The sequence below is a fragment of the Styela clava genome, chromosome 15 (assembly GCF_964204865.1).
Source record: "Styela clava chromosome 15, kaStyClav1.hap1.2, whole genome shotgun sequence".
NCBI classification, from domain to species: domain Eukaryota; kingdom Metazoa; phylum Chordata; class Ascidiacea; order Stolidobranchia; family Styelidae; genus Styela; species Styela clava.
Window position 1 is genome coordinate 8,390,897 of NC_135264.1, and position 9,998 is coordinate 8,400,894.

General features: G+C 47.0%; 48 non-coding genes and 2 pseudogenes across 48 annotated transcripts; all 50 read right to left on the reverse strand.

Annotated features, from left to right (window-relative positions):
* Positions 1 to 51: 51 nt before the first annotated feature.
* LOC144414346 (5S ribosomal RNA) lies at positions 52 to 170 on the reverse strand. The gene has a single exon (XR_013470235.1). It is a non-coding gene; the product is annotated as a 5S ribosomal RNA (ribosomal RNA).
* Positions 171 to 251: 81 nt separating this feature from the next.
* On the reverse strand, positions 252 to 370 carry LOC144414347 (5S ribosomal RNA). The gene has a single exon (XR_013470236.1). It is a non-coding gene; the product is annotated as a 5S ribosomal RNA (ribosomal RNA).
* Positions 371 to 451: 81 nt separating this feature from the next.
* LOC144417388 (5S ribosomal RNA) lies at positions 452 to 570 on the reverse strand. Its single transcript, XR_013473281.1, has one exon. It is a non-coding gene; the product is annotated as a 5S ribosomal RNA (ribosomal RNA).
* Positions 571 to 651: 81 nt separating this feature from the next.
* LOC144415131 (5S ribosomal RNA) lies at positions 652 to 770 on the reverse strand. The gene has a single exon (XR_013471023.1). It is a non-coding gene; the product is annotated as a 5S ribosomal RNA (ribosomal RNA).
* An 81-nt stretch (positions 771 to 851) lies between these two features.
* On the reverse strand, positions 852 to 970 carry LOC144415898 (5S ribosomal RNA). The gene has a single exon (XR_013471792.1). It is a non-coding gene; the product is annotated as a 5S ribosomal RNA (ribosomal RNA).
* An 81-nt stretch (positions 971 to 1,051) lies between these two features.
* Positions 1,052 to 1,170, reverse strand: LOC144414349 (5S ribosomal RNA). Its single transcript, XR_013470238.1, has one exon. It is a non-coding gene; the product is annotated as a 5S ribosomal RNA (ribosomal RNA).
* An 84-nt stretch (positions 1,171 to 1,254) lies between these two features.
* Positions 1,255 to 1,373, reverse strand: LOC144416049 (5S ribosomal RNA). The gene has a single exon (XR_013471943.1). It is a non-coding gene; the product is annotated as a 5S ribosomal RNA (ribosomal RNA).
* An 81-nt stretch (positions 1,374 to 1,454) lies between these two features.
* LOC144416878 (5S ribosomal RNA) lies at positions 1,455 to 1,573 on the reverse strand. Its single transcript, XR_013472771.1, has one exon. It is a non-coding gene; the product is annotated as a 5S ribosomal RNA (ribosomal RNA).
* Positions 1,574 to 1,658: 85 nt separating this feature from the next.
* LOC144417599 (5S ribosomal RNA) lies at positions 1,659 to 1,777 on the reverse strand (annotated as a pseudogene).
* An 81-nt stretch (positions 1,778 to 1,858) lies between these two features.
* On the reverse strand, positions 1,859 to 1,977 carry LOC144416640 (5S ribosomal RNA). Its single transcript, XR_013472533.1, has one exon. It is a non-coding gene; the product is annotated as a 5S ribosomal RNA (ribosomal RNA).
* Positions 1,978 to 2,058: 81 nt separating this feature from the next.
* LOC144414350 (5S ribosomal RNA) lies at positions 2,059 to 2,177 on the reverse strand. Its single transcript, XR_013470239.1, has one exon. It is a non-coding gene; the product is annotated as a 5S ribosomal RNA (ribosomal RNA).
* Positions 2,178 to 2,258: 81 nt separating this feature from the next.
* On the reverse strand, positions 2,259 to 2,377 carry LOC144415346 (5S ribosomal RNA). Its single transcript, XR_013471238.1, has one exon. It is a non-coding gene; the product is annotated as a 5S ribosomal RNA (ribosomal RNA).
* Positions 2,378 to 2,462: 85 nt separating this feature from the next.
* Positions 2,463 to 2,581, reverse strand: LOC144417600 (5S ribosomal RNA; annotated as a pseudogene).
* An 81-nt stretch (positions 2,582 to 2,662) lies between these two features.
* On the reverse strand, positions 2,663 to 2,781 carry LOC144416642 (5S ribosomal RNA). Its single transcript, XR_013472535.1, has one exon. It is a non-coding gene; the product is annotated as a 5S ribosomal RNA (ribosomal RNA).
* An 81-nt stretch (positions 2,782 to 2,862) lies between these two features.
* On the reverse strand, positions 2,863 to 2,981 carry LOC144414351 (5S ribosomal RNA). Its single transcript, XR_013470240.1, has one exon. It is a non-coding gene; the product is annotated as a 5S ribosomal RNA (ribosomal RNA).
* Positions 2,982 to 3,062: 81 nt separating this feature from the next.
* LOC144415589 (5S ribosomal RNA) lies at positions 3,063 to 3,181 on the reverse strand. The gene has a single exon (XR_013471481.1). It is a non-coding gene; the product is annotated as a 5S ribosomal RNA (ribosomal RNA).
* Positions 3,182 to 3,262: 81 nt separating this feature from the next.
* Positions 3,263 to 3,381, reverse strand: LOC144415407 (5S ribosomal RNA). Its single transcript, XR_013471299.1, has one exon. It is a non-coding gene; the product is annotated as a 5S ribosomal RNA (ribosomal RNA).
* Positions 3,382 to 3,462: 81 nt separating this feature from the next.
* LOC144414565 (5S ribosomal RNA) lies at positions 3,463 to 3,581 on the reverse strand. Its single transcript, XR_013470455.1, has one exon. It is a non-coding gene; the product is annotated as a 5S ribosomal RNA (ribosomal RNA).
* An 81-nt stretch (positions 3,582 to 3,662) lies between these two features.
* On the reverse strand, positions 3,663 to 3,781 carry LOC144414415 (5S ribosomal RNA). The gene has a single exon (XR_013470305.1). It is a non-coding gene; the product is annotated as a 5S ribosomal RNA (ribosomal RNA).
* Positions 3,782 to 3,862: 81 nt separating this feature from the next.
* LOC144414352 (5S ribosomal RNA) lies at positions 3,863 to 3,981 on the reverse strand. The gene has a single exon (XR_013470241.1). It is a non-coding gene; the product is annotated as a 5S ribosomal RNA (ribosomal RNA).
* An 81-nt stretch (positions 3,982 to 4,062) lies between these two features.
* On the reverse strand, positions 4,063 to 4,181 carry LOC144417264 (5S ribosomal RNA). The gene has a single exon (XR_013473157.1). It is a non-coding gene; the product is annotated as a 5S ribosomal RNA (ribosomal RNA).
* Positions 4,182 to 4,266: 85 nt separating this feature from the next.
* Positions 4,267 to 4,385, reverse strand: LOC144416905 (5S ribosomal RNA). The gene has a single exon (XR_013472798.1). It is a non-coding gene; the product is annotated as a 5S ribosomal RNA (ribosomal RNA).
* Positions 4,386 to 4,466: 81 nt separating this feature from the next.
* Positions 4,467 to 4,585, reverse strand: LOC144415688 (5S ribosomal RNA). The gene has a single exon (XR_013471581.1). It is a non-coding gene; the product is annotated as a 5S ribosomal RNA (ribosomal RNA).
* Positions 4,586 to 4,666: 81 nt separating this feature from the next.
* LOC144414353 (5S ribosomal RNA) lies at positions 4,667 to 4,785 on the reverse strand. Its single transcript, XR_013470242.1, has one exon. It is a non-coding gene; the product is annotated as a 5S ribosomal RNA (ribosomal RNA).
* An 80-nt stretch (positions 4,786 to 4,865) lies between these two features.
* On the reverse strand, positions 4,866 to 4,984 carry LOC144414355 (5S ribosomal RNA). Its single transcript, XR_013470244.1, has one exon. It is a non-coding gene; the product is annotated as a 5S ribosomal RNA (ribosomal RNA).
* An 81-nt stretch (positions 4,985 to 5,065) lies between these two features.
* Positions 5,066 to 5,184, reverse strand: LOC144417389 (5S ribosomal RNA). Its single transcript, XR_013473282.1, has one exon. It is a non-coding gene; the product is annotated as a 5S ribosomal RNA (ribosomal RNA).
* An 81-nt stretch (positions 5,185 to 5,265) lies between these two features.
* On the reverse strand, positions 5,266 to 5,384 carry LOC144414794 (5S ribosomal RNA). The gene has a single exon (XR_013470685.1). It is a non-coding gene; the product is annotated as a 5S ribosomal RNA (ribosomal RNA).
* Positions 5,385 to 5,465: 81 nt separating this feature from the next.
* LOC144415008 (5S ribosomal RNA) lies at positions 5,466 to 5,584 on the reverse strand. The gene has a single exon (XR_013470900.1). It is a non-coding gene; the product is annotated as a 5S ribosomal RNA (ribosomal RNA).
* An 80-nt stretch (positions 5,585 to 5,664) lies between these two features.
* On the reverse strand, positions 5,665 to 5,783 carry LOC144414356 (5S ribosomal RNA). The gene has a single exon (XR_013470245.1). It is a non-coding gene; the product is annotated as a 5S ribosomal RNA (ribosomal RNA).
* Positions 5,784 to 5,864: 81 nt separating this feature from the next.
* Positions 5,865 to 5,983, reverse strand: LOC144417391 (5S ribosomal RNA). The gene has a single exon (XR_013473284.1). It is a non-coding gene; the product is annotated as a 5S ribosomal RNA (ribosomal RNA).
* Positions 5,984 to 6,064: 81 nt separating this feature from the next.
* LOC144415103 (5S ribosomal RNA) lies at positions 6,065 to 6,183 on the reverse strand. The gene has a single exon (XR_013470995.1). It is a non-coding gene; the product is annotated as a 5S ribosomal RNA (ribosomal RNA).
* An 85-nt stretch (positions 6,184 to 6,268) lies between these two features.
* LOC144416906 (5S ribosomal RNA) lies at positions 6,269 to 6,387 on the reverse strand. The gene has a single exon (XR_013472799.1). It is a non-coding gene; the product is annotated as a 5S ribosomal RNA (ribosomal RNA).
* An 81-nt stretch (positions 6,388 to 6,468) lies between these two features.
* LOC144415689 (5S ribosomal RNA) lies at positions 6,469 to 6,587 on the reverse strand. The gene has a single exon (XR_013471582.1). It is a non-coding gene; the product is annotated as a 5S ribosomal RNA (ribosomal RNA).
* Positions 6,588 to 6,668: 81 nt separating this feature from the next.
* LOC144414357 (5S ribosomal RNA) lies at positions 6,669 to 6,787 on the reverse strand. The gene has a single exon (XR_013470246.1). It is a non-coding gene; the product is annotated as a 5S ribosomal RNA (ribosomal RNA).
* An 80-nt stretch (positions 6,788 to 6,867) lies between these two features.
* Positions 6,868 to 6,986, reverse strand: LOC144414358 (5S ribosomal RNA). The gene has a single exon (XR_013470247.1). It is a non-coding gene; the product is annotated as a 5S ribosomal RNA (ribosomal RNA).
* An 81-nt stretch (positions 6,987 to 7,067) lies between these two features.
* On the reverse strand, positions 7,068 to 7,186 carry LOC144417392 (5S ribosomal RNA). The gene has a single exon (XR_013473285.1). It is a non-coding gene; the product is annotated as a 5S ribosomal RNA (ribosomal RNA).
* Positions 7,187 to 7,267: 81 nt separating this feature from the next.
* LOC144415242 (5S ribosomal RNA) lies at positions 7,268 to 7,386 on the reverse strand. Its single transcript, XR_013471134.1, has one exon. It is a non-coding gene; the product is annotated as a 5S ribosomal RNA (ribosomal RNA).
* An 81-nt stretch (positions 7,387 to 7,467) lies between these two features.
* On the reverse strand, positions 7,468 to 7,586 carry LOC144415899 (5S ribosomal RNA). Its single transcript, XR_013471793.1, has one exon. It is a non-coding gene; the product is annotated as a 5S ribosomal RNA (ribosomal RNA).
* An 81-nt stretch (positions 7,587 to 7,667) lies between these two features.
* On the reverse strand, positions 7,668 to 7,786 carry LOC144414416 (5S ribosomal RNA). Its single transcript, XR_013470306.1, has one exon. It is a non-coding gene; the product is annotated as a 5S ribosomal RNA (ribosomal RNA).
* An 81-nt stretch (positions 7,787 to 7,867) lies between these two features.
* LOC144414359 (5S ribosomal RNA) lies at positions 7,868 to 7,986 on the reverse strand. Its single transcript, XR_013470248.1, has one exon. It is a non-coding gene; the product is annotated as a 5S ribosomal RNA (ribosomal RNA).
* An 81-nt stretch (positions 7,987 to 8,067) lies between these two features.
* Positions 8,068 to 8,186, reverse strand: LOC144417265 (5S ribosomal RNA). The gene has a single exon (XR_013473158.1). It is a non-coding gene; the product is annotated as a 5S ribosomal RNA (ribosomal RNA).
* Positions 8,187 to 8,271: 85 nt separating this feature from the next.
* Positions 8,272 to 8,390, reverse strand: LOC144416907 (5S ribosomal RNA). The gene has a single exon (XR_013472800.1). It is a non-coding gene; the product is annotated as a 5S ribosomal RNA (ribosomal RNA).
* Positions 8,391 to 8,471: 81 nt separating this feature from the next.
* On the reverse strand, positions 8,472 to 8,590 carry LOC144415691 (5S ribosomal RNA). The gene has a single exon (XR_013471584.1). It is a non-coding gene; the product is annotated as a 5S ribosomal RNA (ribosomal RNA).
* Positions 8,591 to 8,671: 81 nt separating this feature from the next.
* Positions 8,672 to 8,790, reverse strand: LOC144414360 (5S ribosomal RNA). Its single transcript, XR_013470249.1, has one exon. It is a non-coding gene; the product is annotated as a 5S ribosomal RNA (ribosomal RNA).
* Positions 8,791 to 8,870: 80 nt separating this feature from the next.
* On the reverse strand, positions 8,871 to 8,989 carry LOC144414361 (5S ribosomal RNA). Its single transcript, XR_013470250.1, has one exon. It is a non-coding gene; the product is annotated as a 5S ribosomal RNA (ribosomal RNA).
* An 81-nt stretch (positions 8,990 to 9,070) lies between these two features.
* LOC144417393 (5S ribosomal RNA) lies at positions 9,071 to 9,189 on the reverse strand. The gene has a single exon (XR_013473286.1). It is a non-coding gene; the product is annotated as a 5S ribosomal RNA (ribosomal RNA).
* Positions 9,190 to 9,270: 81 nt separating this feature from the next.
* On the reverse strand, positions 9,271 to 9,389 carry LOC144414362 (5S ribosomal RNA). Its single transcript, XR_013470251.1, has one exon. It is a non-coding gene; the product is annotated as a 5S ribosomal RNA (ribosomal RNA).
* An 81-nt stretch (positions 9,390 to 9,470) lies between these two features.
* On the reverse strand, positions 9,471 to 9,589 carry LOC144415590 (5S ribosomal RNA). The gene has a single exon (XR_013471482.1). It is a non-coding gene; the product is annotated as a 5S ribosomal RNA (ribosomal RNA).
* An 81-nt stretch (positions 9,590 to 9,670) lies between these two features.
* On the reverse strand, positions 9,671 to 9,789 carry LOC144415408 (5S ribosomal RNA). The gene has a single exon (XR_013471300.1). It is a non-coding gene; the product is annotated as a 5S ribosomal RNA (ribosomal RNA).
* Positions 9,790 to 9,870: 81 nt separating this feature from the next.
* On the reverse strand, positions 9,871 to 9,989 carry LOC144415900 (5S ribosomal RNA). The gene has a single exon (XR_013471794.1). It is a non-coding gene; the product is annotated as a 5S ribosomal RNA (ribosomal RNA).
* Positions 9,990 to 9,998: the final 9 nt, after the last annotated feature.

A 9,998-nucleotide genomic window follows, 5' to 3' on the forward strand; every position in this document is an offset into this window, starting at 1 on the left:
ATTTCGCAGTTGTTGGAAAACAGAGCAAAATCGAATGAAACGGCGACGAAAAGCCTACGACACTCGGTATTCCCAGCCGGTCACCCATGCAAGTACTAACCGAGCCCGACATTGCTTAACTTCCGAGATCGAACGAGATCGGGTGCATTCAACGTGGTATGGTTGTAGGCGATAAAGTAGTAGTCTATTCGGCTATTTGTATTTCGCAGTTGTTGGAAAACAGAGCAAAATCGAATTAAACGGCGACGAAAAGCCTACGACACTCGGTATTCCCAGCCGGTCACCCATGCAAGTACTAACCGAGCCCGACATTGCTTAACTTCCGAGATCGAACGAGATCGGGTGCATTCAACGTGGTATGGTTGTAGGCGATAAAGTAGTAGTCTATTCGGATATTTGTATTTTGCAGTTGTTGGAAAACAGAGCAAAATCGAATGAAGAGGCGACGAAAAGCCTACGACACTCGGTATTCCCAGCCGGTCACCCATGCAAGTACTAACCGAGCCCGACATTGCTTAACTTCCGGGATCGAACGAGATCGGGTGCATTCAACGTGGTAGGGTTGTAGGCAATAAAGTAGTAGTCTATTCGGCTATTTGTATTTCGCAGTTGTTGGAAAACAGAGCAAAATCGAATGAAACGGCGACGAAAAGCCTACAACACTCGGTATTCCCAGCCGGTCACCCATGCAAGTACTAACCGAGCCCGACATTGCTTAACTTCCGAGATCGAACGAGATCGGGTGCATTCAACGTGGTATGGTTGTAGGCGATAAAGTAGTAGTCTATTCGGCTATTGGTATTTTGCAGTTGTTGGAAAACAGAGCAAAATCGAATGAAACGGCGACAAAAAGCCTACGACACTCGGTATTCCCAGCCGATCACCCATGCAAGTACTAACCGAGCCCGACATTGCTTAACTTCCGAGATCGAACGAGATCGGGTGCATTCAACGTGGTATGATTGTAGGCGATAAAGTAGTAGTCTATTCGGCTATTTGTATTTCGCAGTTGTTGGAAAACAGAGCAAAATCGAATGAAACGGCGACGAAAAGCCTACGACACTCGGTATTCCCAGCCGGTCACCCATGCAAGTACTAACCGAGCCCGACATTGCTTAACTTCCGAGATCGAACGAGATCGGGTGCATTCAACGTGGTATGGTTGTAGGCGATAAAGTAGTAGTAGTCTATTCGGCTATTTGTATTTCGCAGTTGTTGGAAAACAGAGCAAAATCGAATGAAACGGCGACGAAAAGCCTTCGACACTCGGTATTCCCAGCCGGTCACCCATGCAAGTACTAACCGAGCCCGACATTGCTTAACTTCCGAGATCGAACGAGATCGGGTGCATTCAACGTGGTATGGTTGTAGGCGATAAAGTAGTAGTCTATTCGGCTATTTGTATTTTGCAGTTGTTGGAAAACAGAGCAAAATCGAATGAAGAGGCGACGAAAAGCCTACGACACTCGGTATTCCCAGCCGGTCACCCATGCAAGTACTAACCGAGCCCGACATTGCTTAACTTCCAAGATCGAACGAGATCGGGTGCATTCAACGTGGTATGGTTGTAGTCGATAAAGTAGTAGCCTGTTCTGCTATTTGTATTTTGCAGTTGTTAGAAAACCGAGAAAAAACGAATGGAACGGCGACGAAAAAAAATCCTACGACACTCGGTATTCTCAGCCGGTCACCCATGCAAGTACTAACCGAGCCCGACATTGCTTAACTTCCGGGATCGAACGAGATCGGGTGCATTCAACGTGGTATGGTTGTAGGCAATAAAGTAGTGGTCTATTCGGCTATTTGTATTTCGCAGTTGTTGGAAAACAGAGCAAAATCGAATGAAACGGCGACGATAAGCCTACGACACTAGGTATTCCCAGCCGGTCACCCATGCAAGTACTAACCGAGCCCGACATTGCTTAACTTTCGAGATCGAACGAGATCGGGTGCATTCACCGTGGTATGGTTGTAGGCGATAAAGTGGTAGTCTATTCGGCTATTTGTATTTCGCAGTTGTTAGAAAACAGAGCAAAATCGAATGAAACGGCGACGAAAAGCCTACGACACTCGGTATTCCCAGCCGGTCACCCATGCAAGTACTAACCGAGCCCGACATTGCTTAACTTCCGAGATCGAACGAGATCGGGTGCATTCAACGTGGTATGGTTGTAGGCGATAAAGTAGTAGTCTATTCGGCTATTTGTATTTTGCAGTTGTTGGAAAACAGAGCAAAATCGAATGAAGAGGCGACGAAAAGCCTACGACACTCGGTATTCCCAGCCGGTCACCCATGCAAGTACTAACCGAGCCCGACATTGCTTAACTTCCGAGATCGAACGAGATCGGGTGCATTCAACGTGGTATGGTTGTAGTCGATAAAGTAGTAGCCTGTTCTGCTATTTGTATTTTGCAGTTGTTAGAAAACAGAGAAAAAACGAATGGAACGGCGACGAAAAAAAATCCTACGACACTCGGTATTCTCAGCCGGTCACCCATGCAAGTACTAACCGAGCCCGACATTGCTTAACTTCCGGGATCGAACGAGATCGGGTGCATTCAACGTGGTATGGTTGTAGGCAATAAAGTAGTGGTCTATTCGGCTATTTGTATTTCGCAGTTGTTGGAAAACAGAGCAAAATCGAATGAAACGGCGACGATAAGCCTACGACACTAGGTATTCCCAGCCGGTCACCCATGCAAGTACTAACCGAGCCCGACATTGCTTAACTTTCGAGATCGAACGAGATCGGGTGCATTCACCGTGGTATGGTTGTAGGCGATAAAGTGGTAGTCTATTCGGCTATTTGTATTTCGCAGTTGTTAGAAAACAGAGCAAAATCGAATGAAACGGCGACGAAAAGCCTACGACACTCGGTATTCCCAGCCGGTCACCCATGCAAGTACTAACCGAGCCCGACATTGCTTAACTTCCGAGATCGAACGAGATCGGGTGCATTCAACGTGGTATGGTTGTAGGCGATAAAGTAGTAGTCTATTCGGCTATTTGTATTTTGCAGTTGTTGGAAAACAGAGCAAAATCGAATGAAGAGGCGACGAAAAGCCTACGACACTCGGTATTCCCAGCCGGTCACCCATGCAAGTACTAACCGAGCCCGACATTGCTTAACTTCCGAGATCGAACGAGATCGGGTGCATTCAACGTGGTAGGGTTGTAGGCAATAAAGTAGTAGTCTATTCGGCTATTTGTATTTCGCAGTTGTTGGAAAACAGAGCAAAATCGAATGAAACGGCGACGAAAAGCATACGACACTCGGTATTCCCAGCCGGTCACCCATGCAAGTACTAACCGAGCCCGACATTGCTTAACTTCCGAGATCGAACGAGATCGGGTGCATTCAACGTGGTATGGTTGTAGGCGATAAAGTAGTAGTCTATTCGGCTATTGGTATTTTGCAGTTGTTGGAAAACAGAGCAAAATCGAATGAAACGGCGACAAAAAGCCTACGACACTCGGTATTCCCAGCCGGTCACCCATGCAAGTACTAACCGAGCCCGACATTGCTTAACTTCCGAGATCGAACGAGATCGGGTGCATTCAACGTGGTATGATTGTAGGCGATAAAGTAGTAGTCTATTCGGCTATTTGTATTTCGCAGTTGTTGGAAAACAGAGCAAAATCGAATGAAACGGCGACGAAAAGTCTACGACACTCGGTATTCCCAGCCGGTCACCCATGCAAGTACTAACCGAGCCCGACATTGCTTAACTTCCGAGATCGAACGAGATCGGGTGCATTCAACGTGGTATGGTTGTAGACGATAAAGTAGTAGTCTATTCGGCTATTTGTATTTCGCAGTTGTTGGAAAACAGAGCAAAATCGAATGAAACGGCGACGAAAAGCCTACGACACTCGGTATTCCCAGCCGGTCACCCATGCAAGTACTAACCGAGCCCGACATTGCTTAACTTCCGAGATCGAACGAGATCGGGTGCATTCAACGTGGTATGGTTGTAGGCGATAAAGTAGTAGTCTATTCGGCTATTTGTATTTTGCAGTTGTTGGAAAACAGAGCAAAATCGAATGAAGAGGCGACGGAAAGCCTACGACACTCGGTATTCCCAGCCGGTCACCCATGCAAGTACTAACCGAGCCCGACATTGCTCAACTTCCGAGATCGAACGAGATCGGGTGCATTCAACGTGGTATGGTTGTAGTCGATAAAGTAGTAGCCTGTTCTGCTATTTGTATTTTGCAGTTGTTAGAAAACAGAGAAAAAACGAATGGAACGGCGACGAAAAAAACGCCTACGACACTCGGTATTCCCAGCCGGTCACCCATGCAAGTACTAACCGAGCCCGACATTGCTTAACTTCCGGGATCGAACGAGATCGGGTGCATTCAACGTGGTATGGTTGTAGGCAATAAAGTAGTGGTCTATTCGGCTATTTGTATTTCGCAGTTGTTGGAAAACAGAGCAAAATCGAATGAAACGGCGACGATAAGCCTACGACACTCGGTATTCCCAGCCGGTCACCCATGCAAGTACTAACCGAGCCCGACATTGCTTAACTTCCGAGATCGAACGAGATCGGGTGCATTCACCGTGGTATGGTTGTAGGCGATAAAGTAGTAGTCTATTCGGCTATTTGTATTTCGCAGTTGTTAGAAAACAGAGCAAAATCGAATGAAACGGCGACGAAAAGCCTACGACACTCGGTATTCCCAGCCGGTCACCCATGCAAGTACTAACCGAGCCCGACATTGCTTAACTTCCGAGATCGAACGAGATCGGGTGCATTCAACGTGGTATGGTTGTAGGCGATAAAATAGTAGTCTATTCGGCTATTTGTATTTTGCAGTTGTTGGAAAACAGAGCAAAATCGAATGAAGAGGCGACGAAAGCCTACGACACTCGGTATTCCCAGCCGGTCACCCATGCAAGTACTAACCGAGCCCGACATTGCTTAACTTCCGAGATCGAACGAGATCGGGTGCATTCAACGTGGTATGGTTGTAGGCGATAAAGTAGTAGTCTATTCGGCTATTTGTATTTCGCAGTTGTTGGAAAACAGAGCAAAATCGAATTAAACGGCGACGAAAAGCCTACGACACTCGGTATTCCCAGCCGGTCACCCATGCAAGTACTAACCGAGCCCGACATTGCTTAACTTCCGGGATCGAACGAGATCGGGTGCATTCAACGTGGTAGGGTTGTAGGCAATAAAGTAGTAGTCTATTCGGCTATTTGTATTTCGCAGTTGTTGGAAAACAGAGCAAAATCGAATGAAACGGCGACGAAAAGCCTTCAACACTCGGTATTCCCAACCGGTCACCCATGCAAGTACTAACCGAGCCCGACATTGCTTAACTTCCGAGATCGAACGAGATCGGGTGCATTCAACGTGGTATGGTTGTAGGCGATAAAGTAGTAGTCTATTCGGCTATTGGTATTTTGCAGTTGTTGGAAAACAGAGCAAAATCGAATGAAACGGCGACGAAAAGCCTACGACACTCGGTATTCCCAGCCGGTCACCCATGCAAGTACTAAACGAGCCCGACATTGCTTAACTTCCGAGATCGAACGAGATCGGGTGCATTCAACGTGGTATGGTTGTAGGCGATAAAATAGTAGTCTATTCGGCTATTTGTATTTTGCAGTTGTTGGAAAACAGAGCAAAATCGAATGAAGAGGCGACGAAAGCCTACGACACTCGGTATTCCCAGCCGGTCACCCATGCAAGTACTAACCGAGCCCGACATTGCTTAACTTCCGAGATCGAACGAGATCGGGTGCATTCAACGTGGTATGGTTGTAGGCGATAAAGTAGTAGTCTATTCGGCTATTTGTATTTCGCAGTTGTTGGAAAACAGAGCAAAATCGAATTAAACGGCGACGAAAAGCCTACGACACTCGGTATTCCCAGCCGGTCACCCATGCAAGTACTAACCGAGCCCGACATTGCTTAACTTCCGGGATCGAACGAGATCGGGTGCATTCAACGTGGTAGGGTTGTAGGCAATAAAGTAGTAGTCTATTCGGCTATTTGTATTTCGCAGTTGTTGGAAAACAGAGCAAAATCGAATGAAACGGCGACGAAAAGCCTACAACACTCGGTATTCCCAGCCGGTCACCCATGCAAGTACTAACCGAGCCCGACATTGCTTAACTTCCGAGATCGAACGAGATCGGGTGCATTCAACGTGGTATGGTTGTAGTCGATAAAGTAGTAGCCTGTTCTGCTATTTGTATTTTGCAGTTGTTAGAAAACAGAGAAAAAACGAATGGAACGGCGACGAAAAAAACGCCTACGACACTCGGTATTCCCAGCCGGTCACCCATGCAAGTACTAACCGAGCCCGACATTGCTTAACTTCCGGGATCGAACGAGATCGGGTGCATTCAACGTGGTATGGTTGTAGGCAATAAAGTAGTGGTCTATTCGGCTATTTGTATTTCGCAGTTGTTGGAAAACAGAGCAAAATCGAATGAAACGGCGACGATAAGCCTACGACACTCGGTATTCCCAGCCGGTCACCCATGCAAGTACTAACCGAGCCCGACATTGCTTAACTTCCGAGATCGAACGAGATCGGGTGCATTCACCGTGGTATGGTTGTAGGCGATAAAGTAGTAGTCTATTCGGCTATTTGTATTTCGCAGTTGTTAGAAAACAGAGCAAAATCGAATGAAACGGCGACGAAAAGCCTACGACACTCGGTATTCCCAGCCGGTCACCCATGCAAGTACTAACCGAGCCCGACATTGCTTAACTTCCGAGATCGAACGAGATCGGGTGCATTCAACGTGGTATGGTTGTAGGCGATAAAATAGTAGTCTATTCGGCTATTTGTATTTTGCAGTTGTTGGAAAACAGAGCAAAATCGAATGAAGAGGCGACGAAAGCCTACGACACTCGGTATTCCCAGCCGGTCACCCATGCAAGTACTAACCGAGCCCGACATTGCTTAACTTCCGAGATCGAACGAGATCGGGTGCATTCAACGTGGTATGGTTGTAGGCGATAAAGTAGTAGTCTATTCGGCTATTTGTATTTCGCAGTTGTTGGAAAACAGAGCAAAATCGAATTAAACGGCGACGAAAAGCCTACGACACTCGGTATTCCCAGCCGGTCACCCATGCAAGTACTAACCGAGCCCGACATTGCTTAACTTCCGGGATCGAACGAGATCGGGTGCATTCAACGTGGTAGGGTTGTAGGCAATAAAGTAGTAGTCTATTCGGCTATTTGTATTTCGCAGTTGTTGGAAAACAGAGCAAAATCGAATGAAACGGCGACGAAAAGCCTACAACACTCGGTATTCCCAGCCGGTCACCCATGCAAGTACTAACCGAGCCCGACATTGCTTAACTTCCGAGATCGAACGAGATCGGGTGCATTCAACGTGGTATGGTTGTAGGCGATAAAGTAGTAGTCTATTCGGCTATTGGTATTTTGCAGTTGTTGGAAAACAGAGCAAAATCGAATGAAACGGCGACAAAAAGCCTACGACACTCGGTATTCCCAGCCGATCACCCATGCAAGTACTAACCGAGCCCGACATTGCTTAACTTCCGAGATCGAACGAGATCGGGTGCATTCAACGTGGTATGATTGTAGGCGATAAAGTAGTAGTCTATTCGGCTATTTGTATTTCGCAGTTGTTGGAAAACAGAGCAAAATCGAATGAAACGGCGACGAAAAGTCTACGACACTCGGTATTCCCAGCCGGTCACCCATGCAAGTACTAACCGAGCCCGACATTGCTTAACTTCCGAGATCGAACGAGATCGGGTGCATTCAACGTGGTATGGTTGTAGACGATAAAGTAGTAGTCTATTCGGCTATTTGTATTTCGCAGTTGTTGGAAAACAGAGCAAAATCGAATGAAACGGCGACGAAAAGCCTACGACACTCGGTATTCCCAGCCGGTCACCCATGCAAGTACTAACCGAGCCCGACATTGCTTAACTTCCGAGATCGAACGAGATCGGGTGCATTCAACGTGGTATGGTTGTAGGCGATAAAGTAGTAGTCTATTCGGCTATTTGTATTTTGCAGTTGTTGGAAAACAGAGCAAAATCGAATGAAGAGGCGACGGAAAGCCTACGACACTCGGTATTCCCAGCCGGTCACCCATGCAAGTACTAACCGAGCCCGACATTGCTCAACTTCCGAGATCGAACGAGATCGGGTGCATTCAACGTGGTATGGTTGTAGTCGATAAAGTAGTAGCCTGTTCTGCTATTTGTATTTTGCAGTTGTTAGAAAACAGAGAAAAAACGAATGGAACGGCGACGAAAAAAACGCCTACGACACTCGGTATTCCCAGCCGGTCACCCATGCAAGTACTAACCGAGCCCGACATTGCTTAACTTCCGGGATCGAACGAGATCGGGTGCATTCAACGTGGTATGGTTGTAGGCAATAAAGTAGTGGTCTATTCGGCTATTTGTATTTCGCAGTTGTTGGAAAACAGAGCAAAATCGAATGAAACGGCGACGATAAGCCTACGACACTCGGTATTCCCAGCCGGTCACCCATGCAAGTACTAACCGAGCCCGACATTGCTTAACTTCCGAGATCGAACGAGATCGGGTGCATTCACCGTGGTATGGTTGTAGGCGATAAAGTAGTAGTCTATTCGGCTATTTGTATTTCGCAGTTGTTAGAAAACAGAGCAAAATCGAATGAAACGGCGACGAAAAGCCTACGACACTCGGTATTCCCAGCCGGTCACCCATGCAAGTACTAACCGAGCCCGACATTGCTTAACTTCCGAGATCGAACGAGATCGGGTGCATTCAACGTGGTATGGTTGTAGGCGATAAAATAGTAGTCTATTCGGCTATTTGTATTTTGCAGTTGTTGGAAAACAGAGCAAAATCGAATGAAGAGGCGACGAAAGCCTACGACACTCGGTATTCCCAGCCGGTCACCCATGCAAGTACTAACCGAGCCCGACATTGCTTAACTTCCGAGATCGAACGAGATCGGGTGCATTCAACGTGGTATGGTTGTAGGCGATAAAGTAGTAGTCTATTCGGCTATTTGTATTTCGCAGTTGTTGGAAAACAGAGCAAAATCGAATTAAACGGCGACGAAAAGCCTACGACACTCGGTATTCCCAGCCGGTCACCCATGCAAGTACTAACCGAGCCCGACATTGCTTAACTTCCGGGATCGAACGAGATCGGGTGCATTCAACGTGGTAGGGTTGTAGGCAATAAAGTAGTAGTCTATTCGGCTATTTGTATTTCGCAGTTGTTAGAAAACAGAGCAAAATCGAATGAAACGGCGACGAAAAGCCTACGACACTCGGTATTCCCAGCCGGTCACCCATGCAAGTACTAACCGAGCCCGACATTGCTTAACTTCCGAGATCGAACGAGATCGGGTGCATTCAACGTGGTATGGTTGTAGGCGATAAAGTAGTAGTCTATTCGGCTATTTGTATTTTGCAGTTGTTGGAAAACAGAGCAAAATCGAATGAAGAGGCGACGAAAAGCCTACGACACTCGGTATTCCCAGCCGGTCACCCATGCAAGTACTAACCGAGCCCGACATTGCTTAACTTCCGAGATCGAACGAGATCGGGTGCATTCAACGTGGTAGGGTTGTAGGCAATAAAGTAGTAGTCTATTCGGCTATTTGTATTTCGCAGTTGTTGGAAAACAGAGCAAAATCGAATGAAACGGCGACGAAAAGCATACGACACTCGGTATTCCCAGCCGGTCACCCATGCAAGTACTAACCGAGCCCGACATTGCTTAACTTCCGAGATCGAACGAGATCGGGTGCATTCAACGTGGTATGGTTGTAGGCGATAAAGTAGTAGTCTATTCGGCTATTGGTATTTTGCAGTTGTTGGAAAACAGAGCAAAATCGAATGAAACGGCGACAAAAAGCCTACGACACTCGGTATTCCCAGCCGATCACCCATGCAAGTACTAACCGAGCCCGACATTGCTTAACTTCCGAGATCGAACGAGATCGGGTGCATTCAACGTGGTATGATTGTAGGCGATAAAGTA